Below are 17,981 nucleotides of genomic sequence, written 5' to 3'. Positions count from 1 at the left end.
CAGTGTTGTAATTGTAGGGGTCCTGACTCCAAAAGTAGTTGTGTGTGGGGGGGGGTCACAAGGTTATTGTAGGGGGGGACGTGGTAGTGCTACCCATATTTCTGTGCTGCTGCTGGCAGAGGTGCTGCCTTAGAGCTAGGTGGCTAGAGAGCGGTGGCTGCTGGCCAGAAGTCCAGCTCTGAAGGCAGAACCACTGCCAACAGCAGTGCCGAAGTAAGGGTGGCATGGTATGGTATTGCCATCCTTAGTTCTGCGCTGCTGCTGGAGGGGTACTTCCTTCAGAGTTGGGTGCCCGGTCAACAGCCGCCCAGCTCTGAAGGCAGCACAGACGTAAGAATGGTAATACTGCAACTACCTAAAATAACCTTGAACCCCCCATAATCCCCTTTTGGGTCAGGACCCCCAGTTTGAGAAACGCTCATCTCCCCCATGAAATCTGGTCTTTTGTGTGATTTTACCCTATACCAGAGATGGGCAAACTACCACATCCGGCCCGCGAGACTCTCCTGCTCGGCCCCTGAGCTCCCGGCCAGGGAGTCTAATCCCTGGCCCCTTCCACGCTGTCCTCCCTCACCTGCAGCCATGCCGCCGCACAGGCAGTGCTCTGGCCCGCCACTCCCGCTGGGCAGCGTGGGGAGCACAACTGGCTCTGGCCAGGTGTTGTGGTTGAAAGCTCCTGCTGCTGGTAAGGGGGTGAGGAGCGGGGGCTCCTGGGAGGCAGTCAGGGAGGAGGGGACAGCTGGATGGGGCGGAGGTTCTGGGGGGTCAGTCAGAGGATGGGGAACAGGGAGGGTTGGGTGTGGGAATCCCAGAGGGGCTGTCAGGGGGCAGGGGTGTGGATAGGGGTCGGGGCAGTCAGGGGACAGGGAGCAAGGGGTGTTGGATGGGTTGGGAGTTCTGAGGGGGGCAGTCAGGGGGCGGGAAGTGGGAGGGGGCAGCTAGGGGGCGTGGATCAGGCTGTTTGGGGAGGCACAGCCTTCCCTACCCAGCCCTCCATACAGTTGCACAACCTCAATGTGGCCCTCGGGCCAAAAAGTTTGCCCATCCCTGCCCTATACTATACTGATTTCACGGGAGGGAGACCAGATTTCAAGGTCCGTGATGTGTTTTTCCTGGCTGTGAATTTGGTAGAACCCTATCCATGAGCTTGCAAATATTATTGCCAGTGGCTCCAAGATTTCTTCAGCTAATCCCTTCATTACCCTCAGGTGAAAGCATCCAGCACTGATGATTTGAATTCATTCAACCTGGTCAAAAAATCTCTGACATGTTCTTTACTGATATCGATCTGCATCCCTTCCCCTTTATTGTTTATGGTAACTTCTCTAGTCATCCAGTCACATGTTATTTTATGTGAGACAACTGAAGCAAAGTAGGCGTTGAGCAGCTCAGCTTTCCTATCACCTTTCTTTACCAGCTCACCTTCTCCAGTAGCAGCCTATTCACACCGTCCTTGATCTTTCTTTTTTGTCTGACATGTTTGAAGAACCTCTTCTTGTTGTCTCTAACATTCCTTGCCAGCTGTAACTCATTCTTTGCCTTGGCTTTCCTGATTTTGTCCCTACACACTCATGCTATCTCATGTATACTTCCCTGGTGACATGACTCTCCTTCCATTTCCTGTATGTATCCCTTTTGGGTTTTAGATAGCTAAAAAGCCTCTTGTGCAGCCACATTGGCCTCCTGTGGCTCTTCTTATCTTCCTTCTGCATCAGAAGGAAGATGTTGAGTCTCTAGTGTTACATCTTTTAGGAACTGCCAGCCCCTTCAACTCCTTTTTGTCCTAATTGGTAGGACCTTGCCTACTATTTCTCTGAGTCAGTTGAAATCCACCTTTCTGAAGTTCAGTGTCCTTGTTTTGCTGTTCTCATGCCTGGCAGTAAGCTGGGGAGTCTTAGGAAACTGCAGCTATGCCTGTAGACACTGCAGGGAGTAGTAATAAGACTCCTGCAGGACCCTGTGTCAGCGGAGGAAGGCACCAGCTGAGAAAGCCTACTGAGAAGGAAAACTCCAGGCAGCAGCTACTTGGAAGCAGATGGACAGACAGACCCTTAGGGCGGAGAGGCTGTGCCCAGCTGAAACTGGGATAAACACTTTGAAATTTGTGTTTGGTTTTGTTATTTCGGTCTACTGGCAGAGGGACACTGAATTGGGCTTGGAGGGCCAGTCTGTACCCAGAGGACTAAATAAATGGGACCCCTTGTGGGGATTGTTGAATTACCTGTGACTGAGAGATCTTCAAGAGCCCTGAAGAAGGGGAAACAAAGTAAGTGGTCACTGTCCTACAACAGGGTTTCCAGCATTACCGTGAGACATGGCTACTTCCTTTACAATTTGTACTCAAGAACCGTTCAGCCCCTGCTCTAGAGTCTCCTTTGACAAAAGCTAAGTGAATGGGCAGCAAGATGACAGATGACAAGAGCAAGGTAATGCCCGCTGAAAGAAATAATTTGAACTACTCATACAAGCTGCTGGATTCTAAATTACCTGTAAGTACACAGGAAAAGACCCAGACATCGCAGTGAAAATCTCTCCTGCATGTGCAGTTGCATCAAAAAAGCAATCCAAATGTTAGATTGTAAAGGCAGTGGGATAGAAAATCATACTGATAATATTACACGTTCTATTATATAAATGGATGGTGCACCCTTATCTGGAATGCTGTGTTCAGTTCAGGTCAACTCAGCTCTAAAAAGTTATAGCAAAAAAATAGACAGGGCCTGGGGAGAAACGACTAAAATAATGAAAAGAATGGAAAAACTATCATCTGAAGAGAGATTGAGAAGTAGGCTACGTCATGGTTACAGGACTAGCAGCACTTTTGACCCCTCTCTGCTCTCTGAGTGCACTCCCTTAAGGACCCTCTAGGTACTAGCCCCCTGAATCATCTTTACCTCTCTCAAGGTAGAACCCTGTAATTCTCTCATTTTCAGACAGGGACCTGGGCTCTGGTGCAACCTGTGGTTTAACCATGCTTACCCACAAGGCCCAACTGGGTTTGGTGTCTGCAAGTATTTCTTGCAGAAGTTTGTGACTAGTGGCTCATACTGGTGATTAGAGAGCCTTCTCGGAGCAGAGTGTCATTTAATCTTAAACATAGGCACAAAGCATAAGACAAAAAGAGAAAAAACTATAAAAGCGCTACGTGCGTGCCTGTCTTACCCTAAGCCCTGTGGTAATGGGCCAGGCAGGTTTTGCTTCTTCCACCCCTCCAGCAGTCTGTTTCTATGTTGGTCTTTCCCAGGAAACAGCCCTCTGACAACTGCCTGCTCCACCATCTCTCTAGAGAGTGATATTTTTTTTAACTGTGTGTAGTGTGCTTTAGATCTTTTGGTTCGTAACTGGCTGGAACCTGCAAGTAGCGTCATCCAAGTGAATAGCTCAGGCATTGTTGTCTCTTAGTGACTTCCACTGTGTATACCAGGAAGTTGCTTGCCTGGAGTCATGGTGTTGCCTTCCTACAAGTTTCCTAACAGCCAAGCTATTAAACTAAACCAACACATGCCTACAGCATACATTCCAATGAAGCCACACCGTAACTATTCCAACTGCTAGCTCACATGGGCCCTAGGATCTCTCCTGAGACCTGGGAGACCCAGCTTTGACTCCCTGCTCTCTCCAGGACTGCCTGGGTGACCCTGAGCAAGTCTCTTTGTGCCTCAATTCTTCATCAATGAAATGAGGATAACAATGCTTCCCTACATCACCGGGGTGCTGTGAGGACATTCATAACCGTGAGGAGCTCAGGTACTATGGTAATTGGGGCCATAGCGGTTGAAAAGATTTGTTGTTCAAGTGGGAGAAATGAAGGTGTATGACAAAGGTACATGAAACGATGAGTGGTATAGAGAAGGGAACCTGAGTACTCCACTTATTGCTGGTGGCAACTAGTGATTCCCATTTTGTAGGAAATTCTGACATTTTAAATTTGCTTTCAGTCCAATTTGGAACAAACAACTATTTTCTAAATTTCCCATGAAAGGGAATTTTTGAAATTTTTTGGTTTGGGATTTTTTTTTCAGAACTTTGAAACATTTTGGATTTTTGAAATATCTATTTTTTTTCACATTATTTCATGACACGTCAGTAGTAGTAGGGCATAATATGCTATAGAACTACTGACGTCATAATATGACAGTGTTTCAATTATTTTTATTTTATTTTAAAAATCATTAAGAACAGCTAGTATTTAATGCTGATTGAACAACTTACCTTCTTTTCTAGATCAAAGTGTCTCCTGTTTGTATTGTAATAAAACAAGATGACATGTTGATACATGTGATATGTATGATACATTAAAAAAATTCTACAGGAATTTTCATCAAAATTGGTATGATTTCACAAAAAAGTCAGATTAACCAAAACAGCATTTCGCAATGAAAAACAAGTTAGATGAAAATTTTCCAACCAGCTCTACTCTGAATTGCCTTCTTGCATTGAAAGGGAACAATTGTAAAATACATTAACACAACCCATAATTAGCCTATGGAACTCACTGCTATGAGCTGTCATTTAGGTCAAGAGTTCAGTAAAAGTAAAAAAATGTTCAGACATTTGTGTGGCTAATCAGAACAGACACATGCACCTCAGAGGATTTTTAAAGTTATCATTAATCATTTAGAAAGGGCATTAACCCTCATGATTAGGCTTGGCTGAATTCAATTTTTAATAATTCTGACAGATAAAATCAATGTTTATTTTTAAGCATTTTTTCTAATTTTATCCATTTAATCTTTCACAGTTTCAGGAAATTGGGGGTGGGGTCAGACAATAATTATTTCATGACAAAAGATGTTGAAATTCGAAGAGGTAAAGCTTTCTAACCATTAAAACACAAACTCTTAACATCATATGTCAACATTTCAGCCTTAAATCAAACTTTTATAAGCTCTCAAGCTTATTTTCTTATTTTGCCTACAAGTACATTATGATTATTAGCAATGGAAATATTTTTTTCATCGGTTTGTGTGAGTGCACAGTGAAATCAATCAGTGACTATAACAGCATTTAAAAGGGAACTTGATAAATTCATGGAGGTTAAGTCCATTAATAGCTATTAGCCGAGATGGGTAAGGAATGGTGTCCCTAGCCTTTGTTTGTCAGAGGGTGGTGATGGATGGCAGGAGAGAGATCACTTGATCATTACCTGTTAGGTTCACTCCCTCTGGGGTACCTGGCATTGGTCACTGTCGGAAGACAGGATACTGGGCTGGATGGACCTTTGGTCTGACCCAGTATGGCCATTCTTATGTTCTTATGTTCAATGTTTTTTGACACTTACCAGTAAAAATCGAATCCTTCCAAATCCTCTAATGATTCAGGACATCAACCAACTCCTAACTGATAGGAGTCAGGAGGAAGCTTCTCCTATAAGCAGGCTTTTCTATCATTGTTCACTAGGGGAGTTCTTGCACCTTGTGAAGAAGCCCTTGCTGGCCATTGTCATGGTCACTGCACTAGATGGACCGTCAATCTGAGCCAGCCAGGCAATTCCTATTAGCAGTTCAGAAGCACATGAGCTTTATAACAAATACACAGAAAGTATTTCTAACAGGAAATAATTGGGCCAGATGTTTGGCCTTGTTGAAGTCCCTTTGCACCCCCAGACCAAGCACAAAGGGAATTTAAACTTGTCTTATGTGGACAGTTGAGAATTCCTCCACTCTCGCAGAAGCCTCAGCTGGTGTAAAGCTAGCATAGCCCTCTCCATGCCAACCTCTCCGAACCACACCACCGTCAGGACTGTTCTGAAGGCCGGAGGGTAAAAAACCAGAGAGACTGTACTCCACCCATCCTAAGGGGTGTCATGGCTATGCGGGGGAGAGGGTGCAGAAGCACTGCAACTTGGAGCAACAGAAGGACCGGGAGCCAATTCAACCCTTAGCCAGTTCCAGGTTGGGAAGGTGGTGTATGGCCACCCTTTGCCACCCCACTGCTCGCATGTGCTGAGCATAATCTTGGTACAGCTGAGGATTGAGTCCATCTCTTCCTACAGAACCCAATGACCAAGTAATCAGTGCAGACCATAACATAGGGATGGCCAAACACGGGTGAATAGTTAACTGTGAAAGATCTAAGCCTGGGGTCGGCAACCTCTGGCACACGGCTCACCGTGTCAGCAGGTTCAGCTGATCGCAGCTCCCACTGCCCGCGGTTCGCCGTCCCAGGCCAATGGGGGCGGTGGGAAGTAGCGCAGGCTGAGGGATGTGCTGGCCGCGGCTTCCCGCCCCCCCCCCCCCATTGGCCTGGAGCGGCTAACTGCAGCCAGTGGGAGCCGCTATCGGCTGAACCTGCTGACATGGCAGATAAACAAACTGGCCCGGCCTGCCAGGGTGCTTACCCTGGCGAGCCGTGTGCCAGAGGTTGCCGATCCCTGATCTAAGCACAAAAATTAATAAGCAGTGTCTTAAAATCTCTCTGAATATGGAAATGTAAAACCCCCTAATCGCTCATTTTTTCTACACAGTCTGCTTTACAGAAATATCTTTTTGTTATACAAACACTTAGCGCAATACATACCCCTCCTTATCTTGCCATAATAAATTATCTTGTGGATGCGTCTCTAGAGTCATAGAGTTCAGGGCCAGAAGGGACCACCACTGGGCCCTGCCCCCTATCATCACAAACAAACCCATTATATAATTGCACTCACAAATTTGAACAACTCTCCCGTAAAACTAATTAAGTCGTTTCCCCCCACAACTCCTATTAGGAGACTGTTCCAGAACCTCATCCCTCTATTAGAAACCTTCTTCTAATTTCCAGCCTTAATTTGTTCATGGCCAGTTTATATCCATTTGTTCTTGTGAAGCCACTAACCGTACAGTTGCTATTAATGTTTACTCTCTTACTCTGTCCCTTTTATACACACACACACTGAAGCAGCTGATCCATCTTAGGCAAACTAAATTGTGCTTTGGACAGTGCTCTCCTCTCCCCCAGGGAACATTCCTCTTGTTAGTTGTGAAGTGTTTGCCACAATGCATCTGGTAATGACATTCTCCTTTGTTTTTTTCCCGGCTTGCAGCAAGACTTTTTACTCCATTCTCTGTAATAACTCAGATACAGGATTCTTGGTGCTACAGATTGTTAACCTCCTTACCAGACTCACCCTAGCTGGCAGAGGGACATACAAAATGTCCAGTGCACTCTGGGGACGGGGCCAGGGATTTACCTTCCAGGGTTGCAGGCTGTATTCCCCTTTAAGTTTCCACTGCAGACACCATAGAATCTCGGCTGCTGAAAAGATACTATGAATCACGGCTTCCCTCAGCTACCCTGCCATCTTTACCACCATAACCTCTTCCCCTAGTGGGCTTTCCAGTATCAAGCAAAAGTCAAAAGAAAATCTGTTCTCTACTCTGGATGTTCAGAAACACGGGAGAGCTCTCTAACTGAGTGACATCAGGTGGTAAAATAATTGGGGTAGCGGTACATAGGCTAACCATAAACATGCAGAATCAGGCAAACTGCTCATGCCTTTCACCTCCAAAGGATAAATCTCTACATGGGTTCAGCGAGTGGAAAGAACTGATAAACACCTGAGCTGGCCTCATGTATATTTCATCTAGTACACAAGAGTAATGAGCATACCCACAAGCCAGTACATTAACTTCTGTCACTGCATGACATTTCTGACATTTCTTTAAATATTACAGATTGTATTAGCATTTCCCTTCTCCCAGACTGGCCAGGGGCACAGTACAAGAGTTCAGAGCTATCTACTAAATCTACTCTACAAAGGGAACCTGCAGGATCCTCTCTTACTTTTACAGTTCAGTCTCCCTTTTGACAGGACAGCTTTGGAGTCCAGCATTCCACTGCTCAGCAAACTCTTGCATCATCACTCCTAAATCCCCATGAATTCTGGGGTTTTCCTTTCAGAGAACAAAGATACTTTCCGCAGGGAGGGGTGGGGTTCAACCACAGACACACTCTGGGAATAGAAATGAGATGTTTACCGGTATCAAAATTGGCGATATTCAGAGCAGTCCTCTCGAAACAGTAGGGCAGAAATACCTGTGTGGAACCTCTCTGGGGAATCATTCAGCTTTGGTGACTTCAAAGGCTGCAGCACTAGCACAAAAGGCTCCTGAATTCATCTACTTCAAACTATAACAGCGGTTCTCAAACTTCATAGCACCGTAACCCCCTTCTGACAACAAAAATTACTACATGAGCCCAGGAGCGGGGGACTGAAGCCTGAGCCTGCACGAGTCCCACTGCCCCAGGTGGGGAGGCCAAACCCCAAGGGCTTCAGCCCCAGGCAGGGGGGTCTGTAACCTGAGCCCTGCCATCCTGGGCTGAAGCTGAAGCCTGAACCCCGCCGACCAGAGCTGAAGCCCTTGGGCTTTGGATTCAGCCCTAGGCGGTGGGGCTTTGGCTTGAGCTTCAGCCTTGGGCCCCAGCAAATTTAACGCCAGCCCTGGTGACCCCATTAAAAGAGGGGCACGGCCCACTTTGGGGTCCCCACCCACAGTTTGAGAACCTCGGTGACTAATCTAATTTTTCTAACTAGATTTTTCTATCACAGTTCATCACCTAGTGCTGATAAGAATCCATATGGCAGGACTATCCTTTGCAGAGTAAGATTGATAAAATAGGTTAGACACACCAAAACCTGAGCATTATTAATTGTTATTATTTGTATTACATAGCACCTAGGAGTCCCAGGCATGGACCAGGACCCCATCGTGCTAGGCACTGTACAAACATAATAAAAAGTTGGTCCCTGCTCCAAAGAGCTTACAATCCAAGTATAAGAGAAGAGACAACAGACCGACACTGGCATACAAGACAATAATTAGACAATATTGATCAGCACAATAGGCTGTGGTCTCAGTAGGCTTTGATCGCTGAGCTTGGCTCTCAGTCCTTCAACCCTGTAATACTGGCAAGTCCTTAAGTTACCAACACCTGTATGGATGAAACTGCAGCTGGGCATGCATGTGGGATACGTGTGTGTGTGTGTGTGTGTGTGAATCATACACATGGGCTCACACAAGTGTGCACAACAGGCCACTGAGGGGAAACTGCATCTCTTTACACTAGAGGAGTTTGATTTCCCTGGGCAGCCACCTTTCTGTTGCTCACTCCATGTGGTTCAGCCAGACTCACACTTCACAGAGCTTGCCTGGATCCAAATCCCTGCTCCAGAGAAGAGATTTGAAGCTGGGTCTCCCACATCCTAGGTGAGTGCCCTAATCACTGAGCTATAGGAGTGGGAGGGTTCTTCTCCCTCAGTGTTGGGAATCTAGCCCTTTGTTTTCAAAATTTGTTTTTATTTAAAAAAAAGTTCAAAATGCCCCAAATTGAAATGAAATGTTTTGTTTCAAGTGAACAAAATGATTAGTGTAGACACCATGGCGCTGCGATTGGCCTCTAGGAGGTGTCCCAAAATACTTGTTCCGACCTTTCTGGTCATCAGTTTGAACTCTATCGCCCTGCCCTCAGGTGGCCAATGGAAATTCCTTTGGAAATTGGAACATCCCCTTCCTGTTTGCTCAGTGATGCATGCAGTGGTCTCAGCGCATCTCTCCAGGTGGCCATGCCTACTCCATGCATCAGGCGATCCCCCGCTTGGAGCAATGCCAAGCTGCTGGACCTCACTGGCATTTGGGAAGAGGAAGCTGTGCAGTCCCAGCTGTGCTCCAGCCATAGGAATTATGATACCTACAGACAGATTTCACGATGCATGACAGAAAGGGGCCATGACTGGGACACATTGCAGTGTAGGGGGGGAGGACACCATTGCTGCACACAGGTGAGCTGCATATGGGCCAGGGTGGAAGCCGCAGGTTTGGAGAAGACCCTCCCTTGAGTCCCTGCTCACCCTCAGCAGCGAGATACCTTCCATAATGATCCCCTCCTGTGGAAAGTGTGGGGACAGGAATGATTATCAGCCCCCCCCCTACAGTGCTGGCTCTCCCCAAGAGCCACGTGCCCAGTGTACAGCAGGGTCCAGGAAGAGTGATTTACCCTCCCCCTGTGGTCACTCACCATTTTGGGGGTCTTGTGGCTCATGTGTGCTTGCCTGGGGTCAGCCAGTTAGTGACAGATGTGTGAGTACTGGCTGTGTTGTAAAGCACTGAATCACTGTTGTCTGTGTTGCAAACAATACTGCTTCTGTAAAATGTTACATTTAAACTTCACAGAGAAGATCTTGGGAGCCCAGCCTCCCTCTTTGTTATCGGCAGCAGAACAGCTGCGCAGAATTAGAACGCAGCCAAGAAGAACTAAGGAGGACTTTCTGTGTGACGTTATTATGCATTCTGCCACCGAGAAACAGGAATTGAAGGAGTGGTGGGATAGTGAGAAGAAGGACCAAAAAGAGAACACGGCACGCCAGAATGAAGCCACGGAGCAACTCTTAAACATTATGGAGCATCAAGTGGATATGCTCCAGGTGATACTAGCTCTTCAAACCGAGCAGCTCCCCGCCCACGCTCCCCTACAGGCGCTGTCACAAAACTCTTTCCCATGTGCCCCCCAGATACCTCCAACACACTCTTATCAACCTTTTGGCTCCAGTCTCTACCCGCGGCATTCCACTCCTCCTTCCTCACAGTCCAGCACTGTGGACTCCCACTACCCACTGCACTCAACAACCATCCCTCTGCAGTTTAGCCCTGCTGAAGTGCAGGACCCACTGCATTATATTCCAAAGGAGAAGGTTGGATATGATCCCTGGACATATACAAACCTTTAGCCATCCCAGGACCCCTACTCCTCCTGGGACCTTCCTTTCCCCCATCCCTGCTGATGTATCTTTTCATTTGACTCTCTCCTCCGGTTGTTTGCTTTCAAACCAACACAATTCTTTTATTAAAAGACATTTTTAGTCTATTAATTGAAAGCAAAAAGAGCACTGCAAAGCAACATACAATTATGTTAACCCCCCTTATTGCATCAGTGGGGGGTTAACACACAACAGTGGTTTCCCTTTAGCGCTCTCTGAGTGGCGATGTAACTGCCGGTGCTGTAACTTTGCCAGTGTAGATGTGCCCTAAGTCAGTTTAACTACATCAGCCAGGGGTGTGAAAAATCCCTGGGCGATGATGTTAAGCCAGTCTATGTCCCCCGTATAGAAAGCTCTAGGTTGACAGAATTATTTTGCTGAGCTAGCTCAGGGAGGTAGATTACCTACGCAGACAGAGACCCCCTCCCATTGGCATAGGTAGCATCTACACTGAAGTGCTACATTGGCACAGCTGCAGTGGTGCAGCTGTGCCAGTGTAGCAGTTCAAGTGTAGACAAGACCTAAGTTACTTTTGAAAATGGGACTCGGGCTCCTAAATCATTTAGGCACTTTTGAAAATTGTATCCCTTGTCCTTTTGCTGGGATGAGTTGGGAGAGTTCTATTATTAATACCTGCCCAATATGACACGTGTATGGATTTAAAAAAAATGTTTGTACATGCACCTAGAGCATGGGAGTGGTGCACTTAATACAGGTTATTAATCATATGCAAACGTATTTAATATTACATCATATTATACAGACTAGGCAAGATTCCCACCTGGTATATGTGGGAGAAACTTCACCAGGTCAGAAAGTGGCTCATGGTTTCTGGAGGAAGTTCACACGCTCTGTGTTTTTTTTAATGTTTGCTTCAATGATCAATACTCTGCCCTGGAATTGGTCACAGAGACACTACATAAAGACTGATGAGGCTTAAGTGCTCAGCCCTTTGCCGCATGCTGTTGTTTCACCATCCATCCCTGCGTAATCACTGTCATTCTGCAGAGATTAGGTGTTGTAAAATGAGGACCATGTTTAAAGGCTTTTGTGCCTGCTTTTGTAACAATAAATGAGAATGACAAGGCTAGTGGTAGTAATGGTAGAGGCAGTAACAAAAATAGCATCCCCATTGTGGCTGCACTCTAATCTTTATAAATGCTGATCATCTTTTGTCTTCTTAAAGTCCAGAGGCTGCCATACTGTTTCAAACCTTTCTTCCCAGAAACTCCTTTAAAGTTGAGGCATGACTGAAAGCACACAACAGTGGCACTGAAATAGACCATGTAAGCCTGAGCGTGACAGACACCCCTGCCTGCTCTTGTGAAAACTGTTGTGCATCTATTTAATGAGGTAACTGATGACACATAGATATCACCTTTGCTCCTTCCCTACCTGGGGACTGAGAGGTAGAGCCTCAATTATGAGTCATCCTCAAAGAATTCCTGCCTCCGCTGTAGGAATTCATGCTCAGGTTTCCATATATTCACAGCCAATGGCCCTTGCTCTCTGAAAAGGGCAGGCTGAGTAACATGGCAGACATGGCTTAGTAAATCTTGGGAAGTGTTGCTTTTTAAAGTGAATCTAGGGGTTGTGAAAGGTGATGGGTTGGTAACTATGACGCCCACTATTTCTCCACCAAAGAGATACAGGCCAGACAGTGGCAGTAGTAGCTGCACTACCAGTCAGCCTTATGCCTGTTCTGGAAGCACCATGCCTATGGGAAGGCAGGCAGCTGAGTCTCCATGTCCAGTCTGTCCTTAAAGGCAAGGCATAAATTCTGCCAGCCTTAATAATTGCTTTGATTTTGTAGAACTGGACTGAGACCAAGAGAAAAGCTTAGTGAGATCAGCACACCCATCACATAGGAAAAGTGCTTGGGAACGGGAAACACGCTGCTATCAAAAAGGTACCTTTGATGGCATATTCACAAATGAACTGGAAGGTTCATTCCCTTTATAATCACAGCTGACTGAAAGAGCTCAGCTTCAACTTAAAAACAAAATATAAAGTTCCTCACCTATTCCTCAGACTATATACTCAAAACATTTGCTCCTAAAAGCTTCTGGGGACCTTGATGTAGCTGTGACACAGAGGCCCATTTGTGGTTCACTACTCTGTGTCCACAATTCATGTCAGCCCTGACATACTCACTACACCTCACACACTGGTGTCATGATATTTACTTAAAAGTTATCATGTAGAGTGTAACTGTAAAATTAATAACTCAGTGATCATTCTGGTGTGCCATATATACACGGTGTCTACTAAGGTTTCTGGATAGATGCTAGAATTATGACTTGAGTGTGTTTAAACCAGGCATGTCAGGGGGACCAGGTAAACAGGTCTGCCCTAGAGAAAGGAATGTGTTTGCTTCTCTAACCAGCCCAGTCATCAGGGAGAGACAATGAAGGTCCATTTACATATCAGGTAAATAAAGCCATCAAGCTAACAAGTGGAGGAGAAGACAGCATGGTGTCCATGCCCCAGTAGGAGAGAGACACTTGGACTTGGTTTTTCTTTTCAAATAATACATTGCAAAGGTTTACTGGTCTATAAAGAGGGGCTTGAACCTCAAGCAATAAGCAATTGAATCAACTGATTGTTTATCGTATTATAAAAGTGTATGGAGTAAAGTCTTTTCTGAAAGCTAATGACACACTCACTAGTGATTACTCATTATGAAATGCATGTATTAACACCATATAAGGAAATATGGCTATTTAATTATATTAAGCTTTAAAGTCTGTGGCCAAACATGGAAAAAACCCTTGCAGACAGGAGAGAAGGCAGCTATCAACCTGTCTCCAAGGAAATTAAGCAATAAGTGACTAAAAACAATGGAAGCCCTATTTACATAGAAATCAGCAAGGGGATGGAAAGCCAACAGGAAGGGAAGAACAGCACGATGCCATCTTGCCTCTTGAAATAAGGTCATTGAATTGTGGATGATATAAACAAAGAGAGAAGCCATCTTTGGCATCCATCACTAGACAGACCAGGAGCTGGAGCTCTTGCTAACTAAGAAAGATGGGTCCTTCAACCAAGAGGGGCGTTGAAGTCTCTGAGAACTGAATATAAGTGAGAAACCCACTTAGGCAAAGATCTTTCATCTGGGAATATCAGGGAAACTAACTTCTTGTACTTTAGTGGAAAGTCCTGACTGAGGGAATGTCAGCCATGGCTGGGAAGAAGGAAGATTGGTGAGAGAAACCATCTTGAACAAAGCCTGTACCTTGCTAGATTAAATTTTAGACTTTTAGATGCGTGTTTTTACTTTTATTAACTTGTAACCATCTCTACTTTTATTTCCTTATTTGCACCCCGAAGTGTGACAGCCAATGAAGCAACTCTGGGAGTTATATTTGGAGCATATTCAAAAAGAGAATTCTTGCATTTTCTTCTTCTCCTTGTTCATGTACCATCAGGATAAAAAGTATGCCTGAAATTCTAAATATAGTTGTATGCCGCATGCAGAGGGATGAACTCATCGATGATATATGTTACAGATTTATGATGCATAGCTCATTAGGGTTTTGCTATCTGATTCACCAAGGTTTCGATGGAGACAGATTGCTATATATGAAGAGAGGCAAAGAAAATCTGATCAACCTATTTAATGAAGTGACAGACCTTTGCATATACTATGGGACAAGGCAAGCTCATTTAAAATCAATGTGTGTGCAGCTGGTAACCATTGCCCTTATGCCACTGTTTGGCTTGATTGTATTTAGGGAGCTCTCATCATACAGTATCTATTTAATCAAAGAAAAGGAAACTCACACTTGTCCAGGAATTAGGGGCTTCATCACTAATCTAATGGGGGCTATTCTTGCGATTTCACTTTCATGCATGTTGGGGAAAAGAGAGCTCTTCGTTTTATCATCATTGACCATACAGATCACCCACTTTGCAGAATCCATGATGACTGCATTCTAGAGAGAGTATGTCCTCAGGGACTGTAATTATTCATCTTTCAGAGGACACAAGATCTATACTACACAATTGCTGCAGACAAGAATTAGTTTACAGGTTTATCTCATGAGTGAAAGTATAATCCATCTTCACTGGCATGATTTAGTAGGTGCAGCATAAGAAAGGAGATAAAGTGGGTCAAACCTGTTTCAGTTTACATTTATTTGTACACAAGTGTTCCTGTTACCCAAAAAGGTGCCACTCAATTCCTCACTGCAGTGAATACATTTTGGTGACCCACAGGAAATTGGTTTTCATAGACTGCAACATCCTATAGCAGATCTGAAAACATTTGGGAGGCACGTGTGCTGGGTTTGGTGTTACAGACTGTTCCTGAGAATGCATTGCCACTAATGATGATCTGGCCTAATTTCACACCTGTCATGTGATCCAGCAGCAGATCAAGGAACCCAAAGTCCCAATTACTACTGGAGACAACAGCCTATTGTGATGGGTTGGAGCCCTTGGGAAGCCACTTGATGTGCGGAGATACCACTGAGTCTACCTATTCTGCCAGCATGGGCCCCCTTCTTCAATGTGGAGAGAGGTGTGCACACTTCTTACTCCCCCTCCCCATTAGAAATTAAAGAAACTGGGATTAACAATAAACAAAACAAATTTTATTAACTATAAAAGGCAGATTTTAAGTGGTAAAAGGGGTATCAAACAGAATAAAGCAGATTACTAAGCAAATGAAATCAAACACACAAACTAAGCTAGTTTCACTAAAGAAATTGGTTACAAATAGTATTTCTCCCCCTAGATATTGTGGCAGGCAGTTTGCAAAGTTTCTGTGGTTCAGAGTTCCAGTTATATTCCTGTCTCAGTCTGGACTCCCCACTTGCCTTCCCTTTTGCAGTCTTTCTTCTTGGGCAGAAAGGCCATTTAGAGGAGGAGTCCTGTTTGCCTTCCTCCCCACCCTTAAATAGGATTTAAGGAGGAAATCCTTTGTTTCCCAAATTTGACACGCACCCCTTCCCTTACAGTGGAAAGTTACAAAAACGCCCCAGGGAATGTTTAGTATCAGGTGACAAGACCACCTGACTCTGTAGGATCACAGCGTCCATGAGTCAGTGGCAGTATGGAGCATCCACAGGAAGGCCAAGCTTTTCACAGTCCATTGTCCTCGCTGATGGGCCATCCGCCCTGCCTGGCTTTTCCACTGTTGTACCTGAAGTATTAGCACTGGGCATCACCCAAAGTAGCATAGCTGAAATACAGATACATAGTCAATATTCCTAACTTCAGATACAGAAACGATACAGGAATACAAATTGGATAATCACATTCAGTAAATCATAATCTTTCCAATGATATCTCACATGAGCCATCTTGCATAAAGTCTCTCTCAGTTATCTCAGATCATAAGCATATTTTCATAAAGAATATGGAATGACATGTCACACCTATTCTAAGAAGTTGGTGGCAATGCTAGCATGGGATTGGTTATGCTAATACCTGCACTAAGGAGCTGAACTAGGTCCAGTAAGAACTAGATCAGAGGTTCACTCATTTTTTCTTCAAGCAGACCATAACTTGAGAGAATCATGTTGATCATCTTCTCTCCTTACACTCATGCTCATATAGGCCACCTCCTCTTCTACCCAGGGGCGGCGAGTTATATGGGCCCGTGGGGCCCAGGCCCCACCAATAATCCAGGAGCTGGGCTCAGCCCCACCAATGTTTGGGCCCCAGGCCCTGTGCTGGGGGTCCCCCCGTTGCAACACCCGGTGCTCTCACTCACCGCAGCGGCAGCTCCCGGGAGGGGCCTCAGGAGCGACTGGACTCCCAGCCCATTGGCCGGGAGCCCCAGCCAATGGGAGCTGCCGGGGGCGGTGCCAGAGCTGCCTGGCCGCGCCTCCACAGCAGGGAGGGGGAGCGAGCCACAGGCAGCGGCTGAGCCCTGGGCAGCCATTGTGAGCAGCAGACAGACACAGATGGTGAGCTGTGGGCAGCCAGACACACACAGCCGGGGAGGGGGGTTGGTGGGGACAAACACACACAGCCAGGGGGTTGTGGGACAGACACACACCGGGGGGGGGGACAGACAGACAGACAGACAGCCTGTGAGCTGTAAGGGCAGCCAGACACACACACACACACAGCCGGGGGGGCGGGGGGGTTGGTGGGGACAAACAGACACAGCCAGGGGGTTGTGGGACAGACACACACCGGGGACAGACAGACAGAGCCTGTGAGCTGTGGGGCAGCCAGACACACACACACAGCCGGGGTTGGGGGGGACAAACAGACACAGCCAGGGGGTTGGGGGACAGACACACACAGCGGGGAGCAGACAGACAGACAGACACAGCCGGGGGGGGGGGTTGGTGGGGACAGACAGACACAGCCAGGGGGTTGGGGGTTGTGGGACAGACACACACAGTGGGGGGCAGACAGACAGACAGACACAGCCGGGGGTTGTGGGACAGACAGACACAAGGACACAGCCAGGGGGTTGTGGGACAGACAGACACAGCCAGGGGGTTGTGGGACAGACAGACAAAAGGACACAGCCGGGGGAGTTGTGGGGACAGACAGATGGAGCCGTGGGTGGGGAAAGGAGCAGCAATGGGCACCCCGGGGCTGGTATAAAATACACAGGATGGGGGGAGCTTCCTGAGGGGACTATAGCAACACCCCCCGCAGAGCAGACCCAGGTTGCAGCTGGCTCCGTCCATCACAGCCCTCTGCCCCACAGAGACCCACACAACCCTCTGCCCCCTCGAGAGACTCCCAATGACCCCTGTGCCCCTGTCACTCATCTCCAAAGAGCCCTCCCCTTTGTGCCAGCCCACTCCCCTCCCCCACTGCCTCCCCTCCTCCAAAGCTCCCTACAATCTCCCCCTTTGCCTTCCGCCCCCCAGCCCAGCCCATTCCATTGGCCGGGAGGCTCCCAGTCTAGTAGCTAGCAGGGCCCATGGGAGATGCACCTGAGGCAGGGTGCCTGCCTGCAGATGCAGACCTGCCTGGCTGTGCCTCCACAGCACAGGGAGGGGGAGCCACAGGTGAGCAAGCCCTGGTCATCATCATCATCACAGGCCCAGTAATTCTCTGGATATTTAATTTCACTGAGGCAAAATGTGTGCAATTTTATGGGTTGAATGATTGAATGACATAATACCCACCTGCCTGCATTGTCCGTCACTAAGTCCAGTAATTTTGTCAAGTGTTTGTTGCACAACATGGTGGTGCCTACCCCTACCTTGTGCTTCAGGGGGTGATGGGGTCAGGGCAGCCTGTTATAGAACTACCTGATTAGTAATTG

Source organism: Mauremys reevesii, linkage group 3 (assembly GCF_016161935.1).
Source record: "Mauremys reevesii isolate NIE-2019 linkage group 3, ASM1616193v1, whole genome shotgun sequence".
Classification (NCBI taxonomy): domain Eukaryota; kingdom Metazoa; phylum Chordata; order Testudines; family Geoemydidae; genus Mauremys; species Mauremys reevesii.
The sequence above is the reverse complement of the archived record's forward strand: the minus strand, read 5'-3'. Positions refer to the sequence as shown.